General features: G+C 41.5%; 1 long non-coding RNA gene across 1 annotated transcript; it reads left to right on the top strand.

Annotated features, from left to right (window-relative positions):
* Positions 1 to 1,802: 1,802 nt before the first annotated feature.
* Positions 1,803 to 17,024, top strand: LOC108879036 (uncharacterized). Its single transcript, XR_001960276.2, has 4 exons — positions 1,803 to 2,063; positions 6,137 to 6,255; positions 15,658 to 15,729; positions 16,826 to 17,024. It is a non-coding gene; the product is annotated as an uncharacterized LOC108879036 (long non-coding RNA).
* Positions 17,025 to 18,549: the final 1,525 nt, after the last annotated feature.

Here is an 18,549-nt window from a genome sequence, read left to right as displayed (position 1 = left end):
TGAACTGGTGGAGGTTTTTATAGTCTGGCTGCTCTGATGCTATTAGAGATTAGGATGTTAACACAGTCCCTCATCTGACTGCATCGATCCCAACCCTCGCAGTGGAATCACATTAATACTAACAACGTCAGGTACAAACTTTGTAGCTCTCTTTACCCCCTCTCTCTCTTTTTACATCTGCCTCTCTGTCAGTGTTGATTTAAATCTGAATAACCAGCTTTCTTCCTGATCTTTCAACGAGGAGAGGGTGCAATCTAATGAAGGGAACGAGGGGAGAAAGATTGCAGAAGCAGAGGTGGACTGGAGGATGTGGAAATGAGATGAGATGAAATGGTTTAAATCAGTCTTCCTCTGGTGCTTTGACACTGGTAGCTTTCGGCGTTTGAGGGCATACATCAAGTTACAACTCAGGGTAAGTGTATTAACATAGTGAACCAGTTCTTTTTATGGGCCTGAGTAACATGAACAGACTGTAACAATATAGTTTACACAAGGACAGGTGGTTACAAAGTGAGATTAAAAGCTTGATGATGAAATTATATCAAAATTAACACTGAAACTCTACATGTTGTGGGTCCAGAATCCTACCTTTGTCTCTTATTAGTCAGTGAAAAAGACTTCATCATTTAAAAACCCTTTCAGAACATCTGTCTGGCCACCCAGGACTTGAGAAATTTGTGGTCCACTGTTTTAAACAAAACAAAAATCAGCACAGATCCTTTTTTATTTCCTCATCTCTGTGTCCATCAGTGCAGCAGTGCATTATATTCTTCCTCTCACCTCCTCTGTGATCCCTGTGAATCCATCAAGACAAACATGGGAAGGAAAGATTCAGACCAAAACACTGTCAGTCAGTGTCAGGCAAGTTCATCAAACTGTGACGGACCTGGTTGGGCATTTAGACCTGAAGTATTGCATGAGTGGAACACACAGGCGTGGTTTTGATGGCTTCTACAAGAACACCCTCAGCGCTGCTATCCACACCTCTTAATTAACTTAAAAAAGGGTTTGATTACATTAATATACAGCATCTAGTCACACAATAGGAATATTAATAGTAGTATTCACATGTTACTGTTTGTCTCTATGGTTGTTCTGATAGCCACATATACATTATCCCTTCTGTAGTATTATTTTTATTTTATCATGTATGTGTTTTGTTTGATTGAACACAATACAGCTAGCTTGTGAATACAAGGGTAACAGCTCCTACAGCTCTGAAACTGTATGTCAGGTTTCTGAGCCTCTCATCAGCACATGAACGCACCATTTCTTAAAGAGCCTGCACCGTGGTCTGCACTGTCACCTGAGTTGTGTAAACAAGATGAGCATGTCACTTTGTTGCATGACAGGTACAGGTATCCTGTAATTATGTTTTGACTAAGCTAAAGAGATTCTCACCATGGTGTGTCTGAGGTACTGTAAGCCCAACTAAACTGTATCAAGAGAACACAGGTGGAGGCTCAGGTTGGCCATAACTTCATTGATGGTAAATAAAACGAAATTATTCTGAATAGACCTCATCTCAAATTGTTTGTGTGGAGCTTGAAATTACTGAGATAATCTTACCCAATGTACCAGGAAAGATAAAGGTCTTTTCATAGATAATCATTTGCAAATTATTTCGAGCTGTATTAATACTTGCTGTCAATAATTTGCAGCGATTGTGGTGGGGAAAAAAATAAATGTATAAATTGTCCCACGCTAACAGGAGAGGGGAGGAGCTGTCAATCAAGCCGGAAGTACACGCCCACACTGTCGTGGGGAGAGTTCTAATCAACTAATGAAGTGAAAACACCTGTGTGGGTGTACCAGGGGTGTGGGGCCTTCAACTAACACGAGAGCAATACCTGTGTGGGTAGTTGGGAAAAAAAAGGTCTATCAGAATGATTCAGTTTACTGCTTAATATGTTTCTCAAAAACCGCAGTGGAGATTTTACTCTATGAACACAAGGGAGTAACAATAAACCCACCAATGGCTTTGAACCAGCTGGAGGCAGCGACGACGCACGAAAATGGACCTTGTCCGAGTCATCCGAAGCGAGATTTATACTTTATTTGAAGTAAGTTTAAGGAACGTGTTTCCTATTACTTATATTACGTATATTAAGAGAAAACTGCTTAAATCATGATGACTAAGTTTGAATTGCCACAAGCACAAGTTTATCAGGGTAAACATGTTAAAGCAAACTTCAAGACCAAGTTTAACATGCTACGTGTTGTTTATTAAGCCAATGCTAATGCATGTTCAAATTTATGAGGCTAAAACATGGTGTAAGTCGTTGTTTATGAAACTAAAATATGCTACAAATGATGGTTTATTAGGCTAAAAATAGTACAAGTTCTATTTTATTATCATGACACAAGTCATTGTTAAATGCTAAAACATGCCATAAGTTATCATTTATTAAGTCTTGCTACAAGTTTAAATTTATTAGGCTACAACATGCTATAGGTTATTTTTTCATAGGCTAAAACCTGCAACAAATGATTGTTTATTTATAAACTATTGCTTTACTGGGCTGCTGTTTTTGTCTGTTTTCATCTGTCTCATCAAAAAAGGAAAGGTTTGCTTATTCCTTGTGGTGGTTACTCCGAGAAAGGGGCCTTACTCTAGGCATTACTGTATATGTATATGGAAGACTGAGTGTATGTGCATCTGCCTTCTTACAGCTACTTACCAGGGATATTATGAGGGATTAAGCCTGGAATAAATTAGAATATTTTCACATTAATCCTTACACGTTTGTTTCTGTGACGTTTGTTTTAAATTTGACATCATAATTCCAGCTTACTGCCGGGGGAATCCAGAAGAATATCTGAGGAAACCTTAATGCCAGTCACTACATGCTGTTAGCTGAAAATACTTAGTAACAAAAACCTTACCAACTGGGAATAACCGCATGGTTTCCGTTGGTTTGAGTCCAGCTGAAATCTGTGGGCTGTACATGTTTAATGAGTAACTTTGATAGCTGAGACTTGGAAATTGTAAATGAAAAAAACGCAGAACCCTTATTAAACCAAAGCACCCGCTCACATTATGCCTCAAAATCCTACAGATCTTCCCAAGAAAATGAAGTTCCAGTGTGCTGGAGTGTGTATGTCTGTGTATGTGTCGTATCCAGACATGCATGTAAGGGGGGAGGGTGTTGAAAATGAGTGTTGAGAATCTTATTTTTTTCTCCACGTATCTTCTCAGTTCACCTCCCCTTCAGCTGTCCTCTCAGAAAACCCCATCTATCCATACATCCATCCGTCCTCACTCAGCTTAAACACTGCTGTCGGTTTGCTGTCTCGTTGCCATGGTTTCCATTATGCTTCCTGCCTGCTCTTGTTTGAAGGACAAAGCGCTGATGATGGGTAGTATTAAGAGAGAGGGAGAGACAAAGATGCAAAACAGTGAAGGATATGCTATTATTTTTTTGTCCATGGTTGTTTAATATCATGTCTCTCACACAAACACACACCTATAGAGAGTGTGGTCTTCGATCCGCATCCCTGGGGTTCCAGGGAAGGTAGAAAGGCAGCTCTACGCCAGCACTTCCCTTGGCGTCAGATATTTAGCTCTAGCAAGTCTTATCTTTTAACTGATCAATAAGCAGGTGGTACAGCACTCCCTCTACTCTCTACGGGATAGGCTGCAGTTACACAGGACTGCATCGAACCAAATCAGCCTGCACCAGCCTTTGTTATGCTCAGTGACTGTGCTGCACACCGCCTAGCAAATCAGGAAAAAAGGATTTGCTCTGAAATCTATAACTAGCACTTGATGACTGTAAGTGCATGCAGTTGTGTGTATGTGTCTGATGTTTGTGTGAAGTCTTCGGGCTGTCAGAAATTAGGCTAAAACCATGGACTTTATTTAGCTGACCTGGTTGGAGACTGTGGAGGAGTTGGCGGAGATGAGCAGGGAGGGAGATTGTCATAGTGTGTGTATGTGAAAACAGAGGAGAGGGAAAGAAAAAATAGAGTGAGGAAATGGAGGAAAGAAAGAACTTACATTCAATCCTCTCTGCACCACACACATCACACCCCCTCTACTGTGTGATTCTTTCACCTCCTCACCCCCCACTCTTATTGTAAGGTTCTTAGGGCCTTCCTTAACTTTTAATAAGAGTCTTTAATAAGTCCCCAGATCATGGCTTGGTCGGTCAGGGCTTCTATTTCAACACAACTCTGCTTAATCTCACTCTAAAATAGATCTGCTCCCTCTCCTCTCTTACTCTCAGCCCCTCTGCCTCTGTATTTCTCCACAAGACTGTAAAAGTATTTAATAAACTGCTGGGGGATCAAGCAAGGTTCTAACGTCCTCTGTGGTTTGTGTGCACGTAGGCAGTCTAGCAAAGGTGTATGTGACTAGGGATGTACCGGCTTTATTTCTGTTAAGCAGGCTCAACAGGAAATGTTGTTTTTTTTTTTTTTTTTGAGGAAATATCTCGCTTTTTACAGGTACTGGTGAAGACATATTTTTCTATGAACTGATGACAGCCACACTGAAAAAGTCAGATCAAGTCAGAGTTGGGATAAGTCGAAACTCGGGGCCCGTTAATTGTCTCTCTAGACAGTGATATATTTGGCCTTCTGTGACCATATTCACCAGAAGTGACCAACCATCACACACACTTTGAATTGCTAAGGCATTTCCTGACGTGTTATCTGTGCTTGGAGTTCCCAGTTTCCACGGGTCTGCACGGTGATGCTGTTGTGCGTCTGTGTGTCATACTTTAGTTTCAGTCTCTTTGGCCTACTTAGGCGTGTTGTAAGTAGCACACTGAGCTGCTTCTCCTTTCCCCGTGGACTCAGGCTGAATAATTGAGTGGTGCTGAGGCAGGGTAATAAGCTACACTGCTGCTGTAATAACCTGCTGGACAATGTGTGTGTGTGTGTGTGTGTGTGTGTGAGAGAGAGAGAGAGATAGAATGTGTGTGTATACGTGTGAGTGTGTCAGTGAGAGTGTGTGCTCACGTTGCTCGGGTGCAGTAATGACTGCTATTACTCCAGGGCTTTGGAAGCAGACAGATGCTGTTAAAGGAACCAGACATGTTATGTGAGCATGTGTGTTTTTGTGTTATGTCTGTATGTGGGCTGCAAGAGTACGGACACACAATCTGTTTTGTAAACTCTGTCTCTTATGAGTGTGTGCACAGTGGATATTGTCAGGCAGGAACCTCCTCACTGTTCTTGTGTCTAAGTTTAAGAGCAGGTGTCCTTCATCAGAGCCTCTAATGCTGTTCTAATCAATTGAATCCCTCATGTGTGCTGTTGTATATGTATATCCATACTAGTTGCCTTCTTTTGCTGTGTTGTCATTTGCTGTGTTCAGTTATGTAAGTTATCTGGTCATTTAGAATGTCTTGGTGAAATACCTGCATAATTGTGTTGGGGGTGGTGTACACTTTGTATGCCTTCTACTCACCAAGGTTGATCTTGCGGCAGCGTTTTTCTTTATGTAACTAGGAAAAAACTACATAAAGCCAGAAGTAACTTACTTACAATTGCGAACGTGGCTACAATGGTGGAAGATAAGCCGAATTTGTTATGTGTCCAAATTTCAGGTCAACTAGACAAAAGAATAACCACCTTGTTGCATGACTTAATATTAAATATAATAATCTTTATATGACCCACATTTGTAGGAATATTTACAGAGGTGATTTTGTTACTACAAAGGTAGATGTTTCTAAACAATTTTGTTCCCCAACCCCCTTCTGGTTCCCCTTCTCCTCCTGTGTGTGTGCAGTGTATATCTCTGAGAAGTACCCCCCACTGTCAAATGGTACATACAACTCAGCAGTTTCCCCCCCCGCCAAGCACCAGTATCACTCTACAGCTTAGTGAACCCCTCCCCTGCTGTAATCTCAAACCAGCATCACTTAGATCCCATAAATTCTTAATGCACAGTCCTAAACCTGAAATACTTCAAAACCACTCTCCAGTTTCACTCTCCCTGATCCCCTTTTCATCTCTCCCTCTTTTGGATGACTGACTGACTGCTTGTGTGATTGATTTGTTGATTCTATTTAATAATTCAAAAGTACCGGTAAATGATAAGCAAAATTCAGGTGCTTAAAAGACATTGTACATCACACTTCCTGATGCCACCATCCCTCCTCTCTCTGCTTTGTACCTTTTGCAGATGAAAGCAGTGCCTCCTGGTTACTGAAACATGACAAATCAGAGGGAGAGTGGAAGAAAAGCCATTTATCAAAAAGTTGGAGTTGACAGCTGTTTTCTTTTTTTCAGTGTCGTACCTAGGTGAGTGTGTTCTTTCTGCTGGCTTTGTGTACACTTTGAAGTGCATGTCACTTGTTCTTGTACTATGTGTGTATATGGCAACTGTGGGACCAGAATTACTGTCCTAGTGTAGTAGTTGAGTCTGCTGCAGACAGACATGTAGACCTCTTGGCAACCTGTGCCACCCCCTGTCCTCTTGTCAGTCTGTCCATGTCTCCATTTTGTTTCTGACACTTATCCACAGCCTCATGTTGACAACCAATATAATACTCTGTCGTTCAGTCACCTTAGCTGCTTGGCTTTGGTAGCTCTGATAACAAGATTACCCTGTTGTCCAGCTAACTAACTTCAGATATTGCACACACATCCACAGACAGCTTTAACTCTGTCTGTGAATGTGCCCTTGCAAACAGCACTGCTGTATGTTGGGTTATTAGGTTGTTGACAATAATCATTCTTCCTCCTCTGTCTTGAAATAAGTGTACTTTTTTTTTTCAACTTTTGCACCTCACCTTACTAATGTTGGTCTTGTAGAGCCAGAAAGAGTATTTCCTCTCTGACAGTCCAAGATGAGTGAAAACTGATATTTTAAACATCTGGCATCTGGGGTTGACATCTGTCTATATCTGCTTTTAGAGGGATTTATAACGGTTGTTGGAAGCTTTAATTGCACTTCATGTAACAAATTGTTAACTTGTCTCTCCTCTGCTCCTCTCTGTTCTGTGTGTGGGGTGGGACTAAGACACAGACACAGAAAGCAGAGGATCCTGTAAATGACAGCAAAATATAATAGACTTTTCTATCATTTAGTTTCTTCTGGGTGGGATTCCAGTGCTAGTGTAAACACTTGGTATGTGTGTGTGTCTATGTCCAGAATGAGAGTGTGTCATCATGAATATTTTTAATTTTTAATATTTTTAATACTTTGCAATCTAATAAAAAAGCAAACATGTGAAGACACAAGGACTCTCCCCTTTTGACACACTGAACTCTCTCTCTCTCTCTCTCTCTCTCTCTCTCTCTCTCTCTCTCTCTCTCTCTCTCTCTCTCTCTCTCTCTCTCTCTCTCACACACACACACACAGGCCCCTAGTGGCTGATAAAGACCTTTTTGGCAGAGACTCTCCTGTGTGCTGCGGGCTCATTAATGCTCTGAGTGTGTCCCTGTGAGTGAGGACTAAGCCCTCAGCCCTTATCAACAACACCAGGCCTGGTTGGCTACACACACACACGCACACAATGGATTATGAAGAGTGTGGATAAGTCGCCAACATCAGCTCTGATATCCCCTTACAGGACAATGACAGACACCCCCCTCTCTTCCCACTCTCACAGTCATGGAAAGTGTGTGTGTGTGTGTGGGGATTGGAGGGAAGGGGGGTGCACTACTTTCCAATTGATCCATTTGTATTTGTTGATCCATCTGTACACAGTTGCTGTCATGGATAGGTCATTTTATGTGTGTGTGTGTTTGGTGTGAACTTGTGCTATGTAGGGTGTGTCATCTCAATACAGGATGATAGAAAAGCTTACACCTACTCTCCTTGTGGGCACTATTCTTTTCTTCCAACACACACACAGGCACAAAGTGTGGGGTTATTTACATATTTATTACTGTGCTGTGCTTGTGCTCCACAAATTGATAGTGTGTGTGTGTGATTAACTGGTTGTTGGTGCAAAGCAATGTTACAGGCCTGGTTCAGTGAGGACAGTGTGGGCGGCTGGTGGTTTATGGCTCTTTCAAGTTGGTGTATGTGAATTGTTTGTTTCCATGTATTGTCTGAGCCCTCAGGCTCTATCTATTCAGCTTGGTGGAGAATTATTATTACTTCATCCCCAGGGAGAGCAGAGGTGATATACTGCAACACCCGCTACCCACCACCACTCCCTGCCACGTTCCATAATGCGCGCACCCACACACAACATACATAGTTGTCTAACTTTGAAGACACTCATTGACGTAATACATTCTCTAGCCCCTCAGCCTAATCTTAACTGTCACAAATAAATACAGAACCTAAAATAATCTAAAACCAGGAGCAACCCTCAAACAGCCCTTTGAAGTTGTTAGGACTCTCCAAAATGTCCTCACAATGTTGGTTTCAAACTGGAATTTGTCGATTGAGGCATTTTCCCTAACGCATGCATTAACACCAAGGTCATGGCGTAGTCCCCTAGGAGTTGAGTCAAGCATTGAATCCTATAGCTTGTCTATTTCATGTATGTGATGATGAAGCAACATGATTACATGTGTCATTTCTACTGTATTTTCTTCTTTCCAGTGCTTTATTACCAAAAAAAAAATCTTGCATTATTAAAAAGCCAGGTTTTCAGGAATGTTACGCAGTGGCCTCATTTTCAATTTATGTATTTTAACAAATGTTATTATGGGTTTTGAGTGGATTTTATTGGCCTGGGGGTCATGACAAATGTTGTGCTTATTAAAGACCTTGAAGTAAAAACATGCGAATCACCAAAATTGATGATGTAGTTTAAACAGCAGCAGCATTATTCTTTTTACATCTCCCTGCTCTCAGTTCTTGCTTTCAGCTTGAGGCTGTTTTGGAAGATGCAGGGGACTCTCACATCAAATCCCTCTTCCCCCTTTGTCCAGCTCTCTCTCTCTCTCTCTCTTCCTGCTAAGAACAGCAGATGCTGAATTTACAGCATACAAAAAATATATATTTTTATTTCATTCTGAGCTTTTTAATCTTAATCTTAGTTCTCTGTACAAGAGAACAAGTGGACCGGATGTCCTCTGGTGGGTTCAGATCTAATCACGTTGAAAGGCAGCCAGTGTAGCCTGCAGCGCTCGATAATTAGTTGACCTCAGAAACACTCCAACTCTTTCTGAGGATTTGATATTTTACGGCTGATGCTAAAATGCAGACGGCTGGTACTAACGATGGTTCTCTCCGCTTTACTGTCTAATTTATCAGATTGTCCTCCCAGATTTGGACCAGTCAGGCGGCTGGCTACTTATTCACAGCCATGTTACCATTACCATGGCTAATTAAAGACTGCATCTGGGGCCTGGAGAAATGGAGAGGCAGAAAGGGCAGGTTTATAGTTGGCAACAGTGGGAACGCTCTGACAGCAGTGTAATAGTTGGGGAGGGGGCTGACCTCGAGGACACAGTCTGAAGTTATAGTTTGTCCGTTTGTCCACTTGTCAATGTCTTGTGTCAGTTTCTTTTGAACTGTTGAGTTTGCAGAGTGTGAATATCTGTCTGCTTCTGTATGTAAGTAGTGACTGGTGGGAGGGTACGATGTGGTGGTCTGTGTGTGTGTGTGAGAGATTGTAACCTGTGTTTGGTGCATGCATGTGCTCCCTTTGTCTGTTGAGGGAATTGAGAAGCATCTCTTTGATTTGGTCTGTAATAGAATTTGGCCCATGGGCTTGCCATGGTCTTCTGAGAGATGGCAATAGATGAGGAGGGGATGAGAAGAAGTGGCACTGGGAAGGAGAGGGGGACAAAAAGAGAGATGGCAGAGTGGGGAGGGAGTGGAGAAAGAGAGGAGGTGGCACATGGATGGAAGATGAGAAATTGGACAGAAGGAAGGAAAGGGAGATGTAGGAGGAGGAGGCAGGGGGAGGACGCAGCATTGCATCCTCAGTCATCTGTGAGACTTCATAAGTACTGGGTGCATGGACGAGTGGCTGGCAGTCAAGTCAATATGACATATGAATATTGCAGGAGCCATTCTCTCCCCTCCTGCCCTCCTCAATTATTAATGTCTGGCTCAGAGTTGGCTCAACTTTTACTCGAGGCCCTCCTCTCCACCACTCCTGAAAACAAGTGAGAAACATAGACATATGGACAAATACACTTAAAAAATGATGGAAAAGGAAAGCCCAGTAGACAGAGAGATGCATACATACAAGGGAGAGATGTATGGGACAGTATGCAGGAAGCAGCACTCATATTCTGATCATTTATTTCTGTAAGAGAAGTTTAGTTTACCATTCATTTTCTGCTGTGCATTGTCCATCCAAAAAGAAGGAAGGATAACCACAGGCATGGCCTCAATGCTCATAACAAGCTGCTGCAGAATTGCTGAAATTATCTTTATAATCACTTACTAGATGTAGATATACAGGCTGCCAAATTCAAAACACAGCATTTTCAATTTCATGCCTGTCTGTGTGGATAAAGTAATTTTCTGTGGAGAAAAAAAGTTATAAGCAAAGTGTTCCCTGAAAGATAGAGAAGTGCCAGGATGTTGTAGTTTGAGGCAACATATTTGATACCAAGATCTCTGTTAATACTGTATATTCACTGATGTGTTAATATTAAATCATTATGAAGGGTGTGGAAGAAACTACAGCTCATGGCCTTTTTGAAAATCAACACTCTGGAGTTATGCATAGGGGTACATCGAGTTCAGAAGGAGTTTAGCTTTCTTTTAAAAATGTAGGGTACATATACAGTCCAGGCTGTAAGTATTTGGACAGTTACAATTTTTTTTCCTCAGCCTCCGTGCTTCAGCGCATTTAATTTGAGATTAAATGATGGATACTACATTCAGGTGTGAAGTCTCAGTTTTATTTGAGCAGGTTTACATCAATATAGAAAGAACTGTGTGGGAGACAAAACCCTTTTAACATATAATACCCAAACTGGAAGGGGTCAAAAGAAATTGAACATTTGAGCTAGGGCTGACCCCTAAAAGTTGCCTCACAGTACACAGCACAGTACAGGAGCAACAGTGTGCCAAGCTGTAAACTTTACAAACCTAGTTTAGTCTTAAAATGACCAAATCACAAAACTGAAGTAGAGAAACAGAGGGCAGCGCAGTTCGTTTTTGCTTGTCACTGACTCCAATACCCTGCTCTGGTGTTCACCTGACAGAGCTGTCAGCAACAGCAGGAGAGACTCTCTGCAGTGTGGTAGGATTTCATAACTGAGCTATGACCAGAACTATAGCTTTTGCATTATCTTTCACATGATGAAAAAACTGTATTAAAATTTTGACAATGAAACTGTAATACTACACGTGCAGGGCAGTGAATGACATATTTCTCATACAGATTAGAGAAAGCATGAACCTGTGAAAAACTAGTACCTGATCAACTCATACAGAAGATGATATATCAAGCGTCTGATGATGTCTATCAAAGACTTTATGCAGTCATTGACTGCAAATCATTTTCCACTAGATATTGAATATGATGATATATATATATATTTTTGATGTCGTGTTAAGTCACTGTTGATCCCCAAAACTCTGGTCTCTGTGTGTTAAAAGGGCTGTATCTCCTACACAGCTCTTTTTGTATTAATGTAAACTTGCTCAAATTAAAGCTCAGACTTAGCACTATTGCAGTATTCAAATTGAACATGCTGAAGAACAGAGCCTGAAGAGCAAAAAATCTGTGACTCAAATACTTGTGGTGTGGACTGAATATTACTCCCAAGTCTCTTTCAGTAGTACTGCACAGGTATTGTTTGGTCTGCACTGAACAGTGTAACTGAATAGTTCTGTGACCAGAAAATGTTTGTCATGCTGACTGTATCTTGTGACTTTCAAATTGTAGATCAAAGCCTTGTAGTGTGCTCTTATTTATGGATTATTTTTGTCTTTCTTCTTTTGACAGACTTGATGAATCACTAGCCCCAAATATATAAAACAAATTGTCCGTTTTGCTCTAGCAGTATGTTAATTGGTCATTATAGAAACTGCGAAAATGAATTTAGGTCAGAATGAGTCAGCTCTGCAACAGTGCAATTTAAATTCATTTATTTATTTTTATGAATTCACTGTAAACTGGAAATCTGCAAAGGATGCTTGGCAAATACATTGGTAAAGTCTAGTACCTTTCGTTAAGTGTTGCATGTGCTGAATATCACTTTATTAAGTGCATGGACATGTGAGGTAGTGGTTATTCAGTGCCACAAACAGGCTTTAATTGACTTCAGTTGGTCTTTGTGTTGGGAAAGGTGGACCTGGCTACTCTAGGGACAGACTACACATAGATTACACAGGCTGTTTGGAGGGTAACCATTAAAATGACTGATAACTCGTGTCATTTCCAATTAGTGTTAAATATTATTTAAGGGCACTGAGCCGTGACATTAAGCCTGGAAGTGTGAGTGTCACATCAGATAAGTGAGAGCCGATAACCTTAAATGTAATGCATGCATGAAATAAAGTTTTGAATAGGTCAGGACGTCTACATTGATACAATGTGACTGTTTGTCCTTGAATGACACCTTCACTGGGCAAATGGTTACCATGACGCCAGCCAGGTTGCTGACATTATGGCTCCTGTTGACTTTACCGGTAGGTGAGGGAGTGAAGTACAATGGTGGAAGAGGTGGGTAAAGAGGTGCTGCAATTTGTGTGTGTGTGTGTGTGAGGTGGCTAGAGGGTGGGCTGGGTCAGTGTAATTGACGGGGTGTTGGCAGGATGTCGGCACAGCAACAGGGTGATCGGGGGTAGGAGATCTGCCCCAGCAGGGTAGAAAACTCAAAAAGTGGATGTCAAGGTCTCCCATGCTGTTGACGCACTCCACACAAATGCTCTCACTCACTTATGCACGCGCACACACACACACACACCACACACACACACACACACACACACACACACACAGCCTGTGTTTTGAATGGTGACCTTGTTGGGCTGACAGAGTTAGCAGGAGCAACACCTCTCTTTGGCAGCATCATCTGTTTGCTTAGAGCGCTGCAGTGTGTTACTGCGTGTGTGTTTCTGCACTGTGCGTGTAGTTTTGGTGAAGCTCCCACTGGACTTGGTGATTCATCTGTTACATATCCACAAGTTGAGGAATAGATGCAAAAAAAAAAAAAAATTAGGAGAAGAGAAAGAGGGCAAAAAGCAACAGTAGATTTTCAGTTTGCTGTGGGCTCAACAGTGGATGTTAGAGGAAGCTTGGAGAACTGGCATCAATTAGAAAGGTTTCAGGCAAAATTCAGTCAATTCAGTCTTTGAACTGAGCTGATGAAAGCAAAATTGACAGGTTGCAGGTGTGTAGACGTGGTTGTTTTCTACTTCTTTTTGGTCTTGTTTATGTACTCAAATATTTCTTGATAGTTTATTTCTTGAATAACTAAAATCTAAGCTTAGGCTGTATCTCCTTAAGGCAATATGTTTGGATGCAATATGTAAAGCAACATTACAAGAAGTAAAAACAAACCTGATTCACTATTTGATCATTTAGTTTTTATGAACAAAGAGATTTGGTAAATGGATGGCACTTAGTTTTGGGGATTTATGACTTTATTTTATAGGACAGTGAAGAGAGACAGGAAATGGGGAGAGAGAGTAGGGGAATGACACACAGCAAGGTATGGAGTCAAACCAGGGACTTGCTACTTAGGACACTAAGGCTCATGTGGTACGTACCCTAACCAGTCGGCTATCATGTCACCTTAGAGTGCACTTCTATAGTGCTTTTCTAGTCATATCAAGTGCTTTACACTACATTCACACCCACTCATTCACACATGCACGGTGCTTGTTCATCTACATCAGGAAGGGAAAAAAAAACCCCACAATGGACAGTAAGTTTGTGGACTAAAATAGTTTATTACTATTGCAGTATGTTAGCAGCAGAAAACATCTAACATGGCTGCAGTGTTACTTACTTTTTCTGCAGTTTTACCCAGATCTGTGCATATGTTCACGTGTGTTTGCATATTAAGTACTTTACTGTATGATCATATGTGTAAGTGCACTTGCTTGTGTGTGCTTATGCTGTGGCTAAAATGCTTGTATATATGTGTGTAGCAGTGTCCCTGCCTGTGTGTTGCAGCTGTTGTAACAGTGATTGACGAGGAACTGTGAGTGTGCAGTGCGAGCAGAGCTCAACCCCATCTGACTGATCTGTAAATATTCCCTCTTTCTGCTGCCTCAGCAAGTCTCTGTCGGAGCACAACACATGGATCACATTGGCAGGGTACTGACAGGGAGGGAGAAAGGGGTGTGGAGAAAGCTAACAAGTACAGGCGAATGAGAGAAGAGGTAAGGAGAAACTGTAGGGACTGGAGAAAGTGTTGGAAAGCAAGGAAGCAGAAAGAGAAGAGTGGGGCTGCAGAGCTCTCCTCATCAGAGCTGCAACATTGGATCCTCAGGCCCTGCTGGACCACAGCCAGACCCACACAGCAGCAAACACAAAGCATTAACTCCGTCTTTCTCCCTCTGTTGTTCTCTGGCTCTCTGCTTCTCTGTCCTCTGTCCTCTTTCCCTATGTCCCCTTTAAACTGTCAGCTTCACTATGGATAATAGGGAAAGGAGATGAATGAAAGAGAGAGAGACCGATAGATGGGATCAGAGAGACTTAAAACAGGAGTTTGTTAACCAAAACCAATGAAGGCAGACTGCAGAATTGAAACATAAAAAATTCAAAGCATGTCAAAAGAATGCATCCCTACCTGCAGCCCTCAAACAGTCCATTATCATGTATCCATCTTGCCTCATGGCAAGCTTAAGTTTTGCTTTCCTAGGCACATGAATTCCTTTTGACCATTTAAGAAATCTAATCAGATGGATAGACAGGTAAATAAACAGATGAAAGGAGAAAGGAAAGTGAGATAGTAATAGGTTGCTTTGTTTGTCTCTGTCTTGCTTGTCACTGGAGTTCAGACATGCTCTCTCAGCAGTGATGGTGCGAAGCAAATGCCTGAAATGGACATATTGATAATAAAGGCTGGTCTTGCAGTGGAGCATTACTGGGTAATTTCCTAAAGTAAAAGGACATTTTAGTCATGACCTTTTATGAATCTATTTCTCCAGACGTTTCTCTTTAATGCGCGCGCACCCACACACCCACACACAGAGTCATAGAAACATGTACATTCTCACATCCTCATATTCACATTTCACAGCAGCGACATGCTGGGTGTTTTGGGGCGGAACTAAAATCTTTTAAAGCCACTTTGTAAGGTTGGTCCACTGGCTAATTCCATTCAGTGTGAAATGAAATTGTGAGCTTCTGTGAGGCTTGTCCAAGTCTTGATTCAGAGGCCTGCAGCTCCTTTAAAGAAGGATTTAAAAAGAGCAAAGGTTTGACACAAAGTGGCTTTGTTGATTGCGTGAAATTAGGTCCTGCATATGGGCTTTTTACACTGCTCTGCTCTTATGCAAGACCCGTTCTCTCTTTTACTTATATAAAGCCTGCTAGCGTTTCCATTACTCTTTTGACAGAAGCATATGACAATAGCTTTCCTGTGTGGTAATATGATTACATTAACATGGGGGAATGGAGCCAGTTGCTCCCAGAAAGCTCAAATCAAACAGGCTGCTCTCTGAATGGCTGTTTCACTGTATTTAAATATGAAGACAAACACGTGCAGACATCTTGAGTGTTAAACACAAGCTCAGTGCTTTTATTTATAAACTTTTTTCTTTGGGTACCTCATAACTAGTCTTTTGCCCTTGTTTCTGTTTGTGCTTGCTCTCAGGCCAGTTCTTGAAGCAGTCAAGCCAGTGACGCTCCATGGCTACTGATGAATGCTTGAAGCATCATAGAAAAGGTAAGAATATTCTGATTTGTTAGCACTGCTACCTACTGTCATGATATGACATTGTGCACAGAGTTTAAAAAAAAGAAAAAGAAAAAGAGGTTGTTCTTTTGTAGCAACATTTTGCAGGTGCACTGTGCCTCCTAAGTACTTTTTTGTGGTTCAAAATTGTATTTGAACTTCTGTGTTTTTTTCATGCTGGGTGAAAAGAGGCTGTCAAAATCCCATTTAAAGCTTCCTGCCACAACAAATCCACACTAACACCCCTCTCCATGGATATTATACAAAACTTTCTATTTTTTGTGTGGTTCTTTTCTTAATAACTGACGATTCAATGACCCAGTTTACCCAGAGGGATCATTAAAGTTTAATATTAGAGAAATTACCTTCTTACTTTGCAGTTATTGTTTCACTTGTATAAGACGTTAAGTCAGCATTCTCCAGAAATGTCACCAAAAAACACCAATTTGATCCACTGTGCACATACATAGAGGTAATTTGAAATGTTTGTTGACAGTTTTTGTCCTGTGATTGTCTCCAACAAGTTTACAATAGAGCTTAATACTGAGACCATCTTTGGTTTGGCTTTATGTCCTTATCACGTTTCTGTATTTGGACTTTGTGTGTGTGTGTGTGTGTGTGTGTGTGTGTGTGTGTGTGTGTGTGTGTGTGTGTCTCATCAAGCAAACGTGTTTGAGCATTCATGTTAACAGGGACAGTAGAGCTACTGTGGTGACTCCCTCTTAGCTTTGAGTGGCTTTACATGAAGGGGTCAGATGAAACAAACTATTCTTAACTTTTACGTGCATGTGTGTGTGAGAAAACAAGGCGAGAGGGGGGCATTGTCACCTCGCTATGACCCCAAGTTGTCCTTGTAATTAACAGATAACCTTTAATGAGACATTGACCTCACAAGCCCTAACCTTGGAAATGTCACATTTAACCAGACAGCGACACATCCTGGGCCTACACACACACTTGTGCACACACAAATGTGCACACATACTTACGCACACATGCAAACAGTGGAGAATGTGTGAAGTGTCCTGTCATGCCATAAATGTCATCTGACTATAATGTTGAGGGGCTGCCTCTGTGCTCTTTACAGATGGATTGTGTGGGTGAGATGGAAACGGACTGGGAAAGATCAGCCTGTCACTATGTATTGTCATCTTGTATTGAGAGGAACAGTGAGCTGAACCCATGATCAAATTAGTCTAATCTGTGGACATTTTTAATTAAATCAAATATGTAGTAGTAGAATACACCCCACACAGTTAATATTTGTTTAATAAAACAGTTTTTTCCCTGAGACAACAATGTAAGAATCATTTCATGAAGAGGAACAGTGGGAAACATATTCTGTACATTGGGTTCAAACCCAACAGGCACAATCTCTTACTACAATCAGACCCACTTCTCTCATCTGTGTACTCACAGCCTTCCTTCAGTCTCTCCATGTCTGCCGCACTCTCTTTCTATCCACTTCCTTTGAGCTCCCTATCTGGCCTCTTTTTGAACACAAACAACTTTTTCTGACAGTCCATTTATGGGGAGGTTTTTCAAAGGTGGATTTTCAAAGATACACACAGTAAGGGAGGAAACACAACCCCCCCCCCCCCACACACACACACACACACACACACAAACAAACACAGACACACACACAAACACTGAGCCATTCACATCCAGCCACATATCCATCAGGGAGCTGTTGTTGGTAATAAGGTTAAACTCTGCCCTGAATGTGGTCACTGAAGTACGTTCCTGAGCTGTCATATTTTTTTTACTGAAGCTAAATAGATTTCCCAGTTTTAGGCTGAAAAAAAAAAAATCACAAAACAAAAATACATCTAGACAAAACAATAAACCCTCACCTAAATTCTGATGGCACTTGATAGATCTGTCAGGCTGTCTGTATCTTTTCCTGGAGACCTTAATGCTGATTTATTTAAATATATCCATGAATATTATAAATGTATGGATTCCTCCTCGAATCAGTGAACTACATGCGGGGGTGATTGTGAAGAGGGAAATTGACATAGGATAAATGTTTCTAGGTCTATAGGAAAATACTGCTCTTGTACACAAATACACACCCATCCAATGAACCTCATAGCATGCTTATGTTAAAGGGGGGGAAAAAATGACACGTTTGACTATTCATTGGCTCTGCAGCAGTGAGGGAGGCTGTGTGAGTGTCATTTCACTGTAAATCGGTTTAGAAGTGAAACCGTCAACTTGCATCAAGAATATATGTGACGGCTTCTAGCCTCTGAATCCCGAAGAGATGTGTGTGAAGCTTTGTTGGCCGTTCTGCACTGCAGCCTAATGCAGAGATGTACTCATGTATGATATTTGTTGCGTCCCCCATCCTTGTGTGTGTGTGTGTGTGTGTGTGTGTGTGTGTGTGTGTGTGTGTGTGTGTGTGTGTGTGTGTGTGTGTGTGTGTGTGTGCGTGTGCACGTGCGTGCATACACACAAGGTTGGGAGACACACAGCAAGTGTCAAGATGTACGAACAGACACAATCACATAGATATTCCCCCTGCATCTTGTGCTCTCGTCACGCCTCCCTGACTTTTTCTCATTGTCTGAATCCGAGATGAAAATGCACTCAAACACACACACAAAGACACGCACACTCACAAACAAACTCACACATACTGAGTTGCACAAATTATACCACCCACACGAACACATTCTTCTTTAGGTTAGAGGACAATTTGTTCAGCATCTGTGAAATTAGACATGGGTTTACAATGTAGCCTTTTCAGTACTGATCACTGTCATACAAGTCTGTGTGTGTGTGTGTGTGTGTGTCCGCGTGCGT

This window comes from Lates calcarifer, linkage group LG17 (genome assembly GCF_001640805.2).
Source record: "Lates calcarifer isolate ASB-BC8 linkage group LG17, TLL_Latcal_v3, whole genome shotgun sequence".
NCBI classification, from domain to species: Eukaryota; Metazoa; Chordata; class Actinopteri; family Centropomidae; genus Lates; species Lates calcarifer.
Note: the sequence above shows the minus strand (reverse complement) of the source record. Positions and strands in the feature narration are given on the sequence as shown.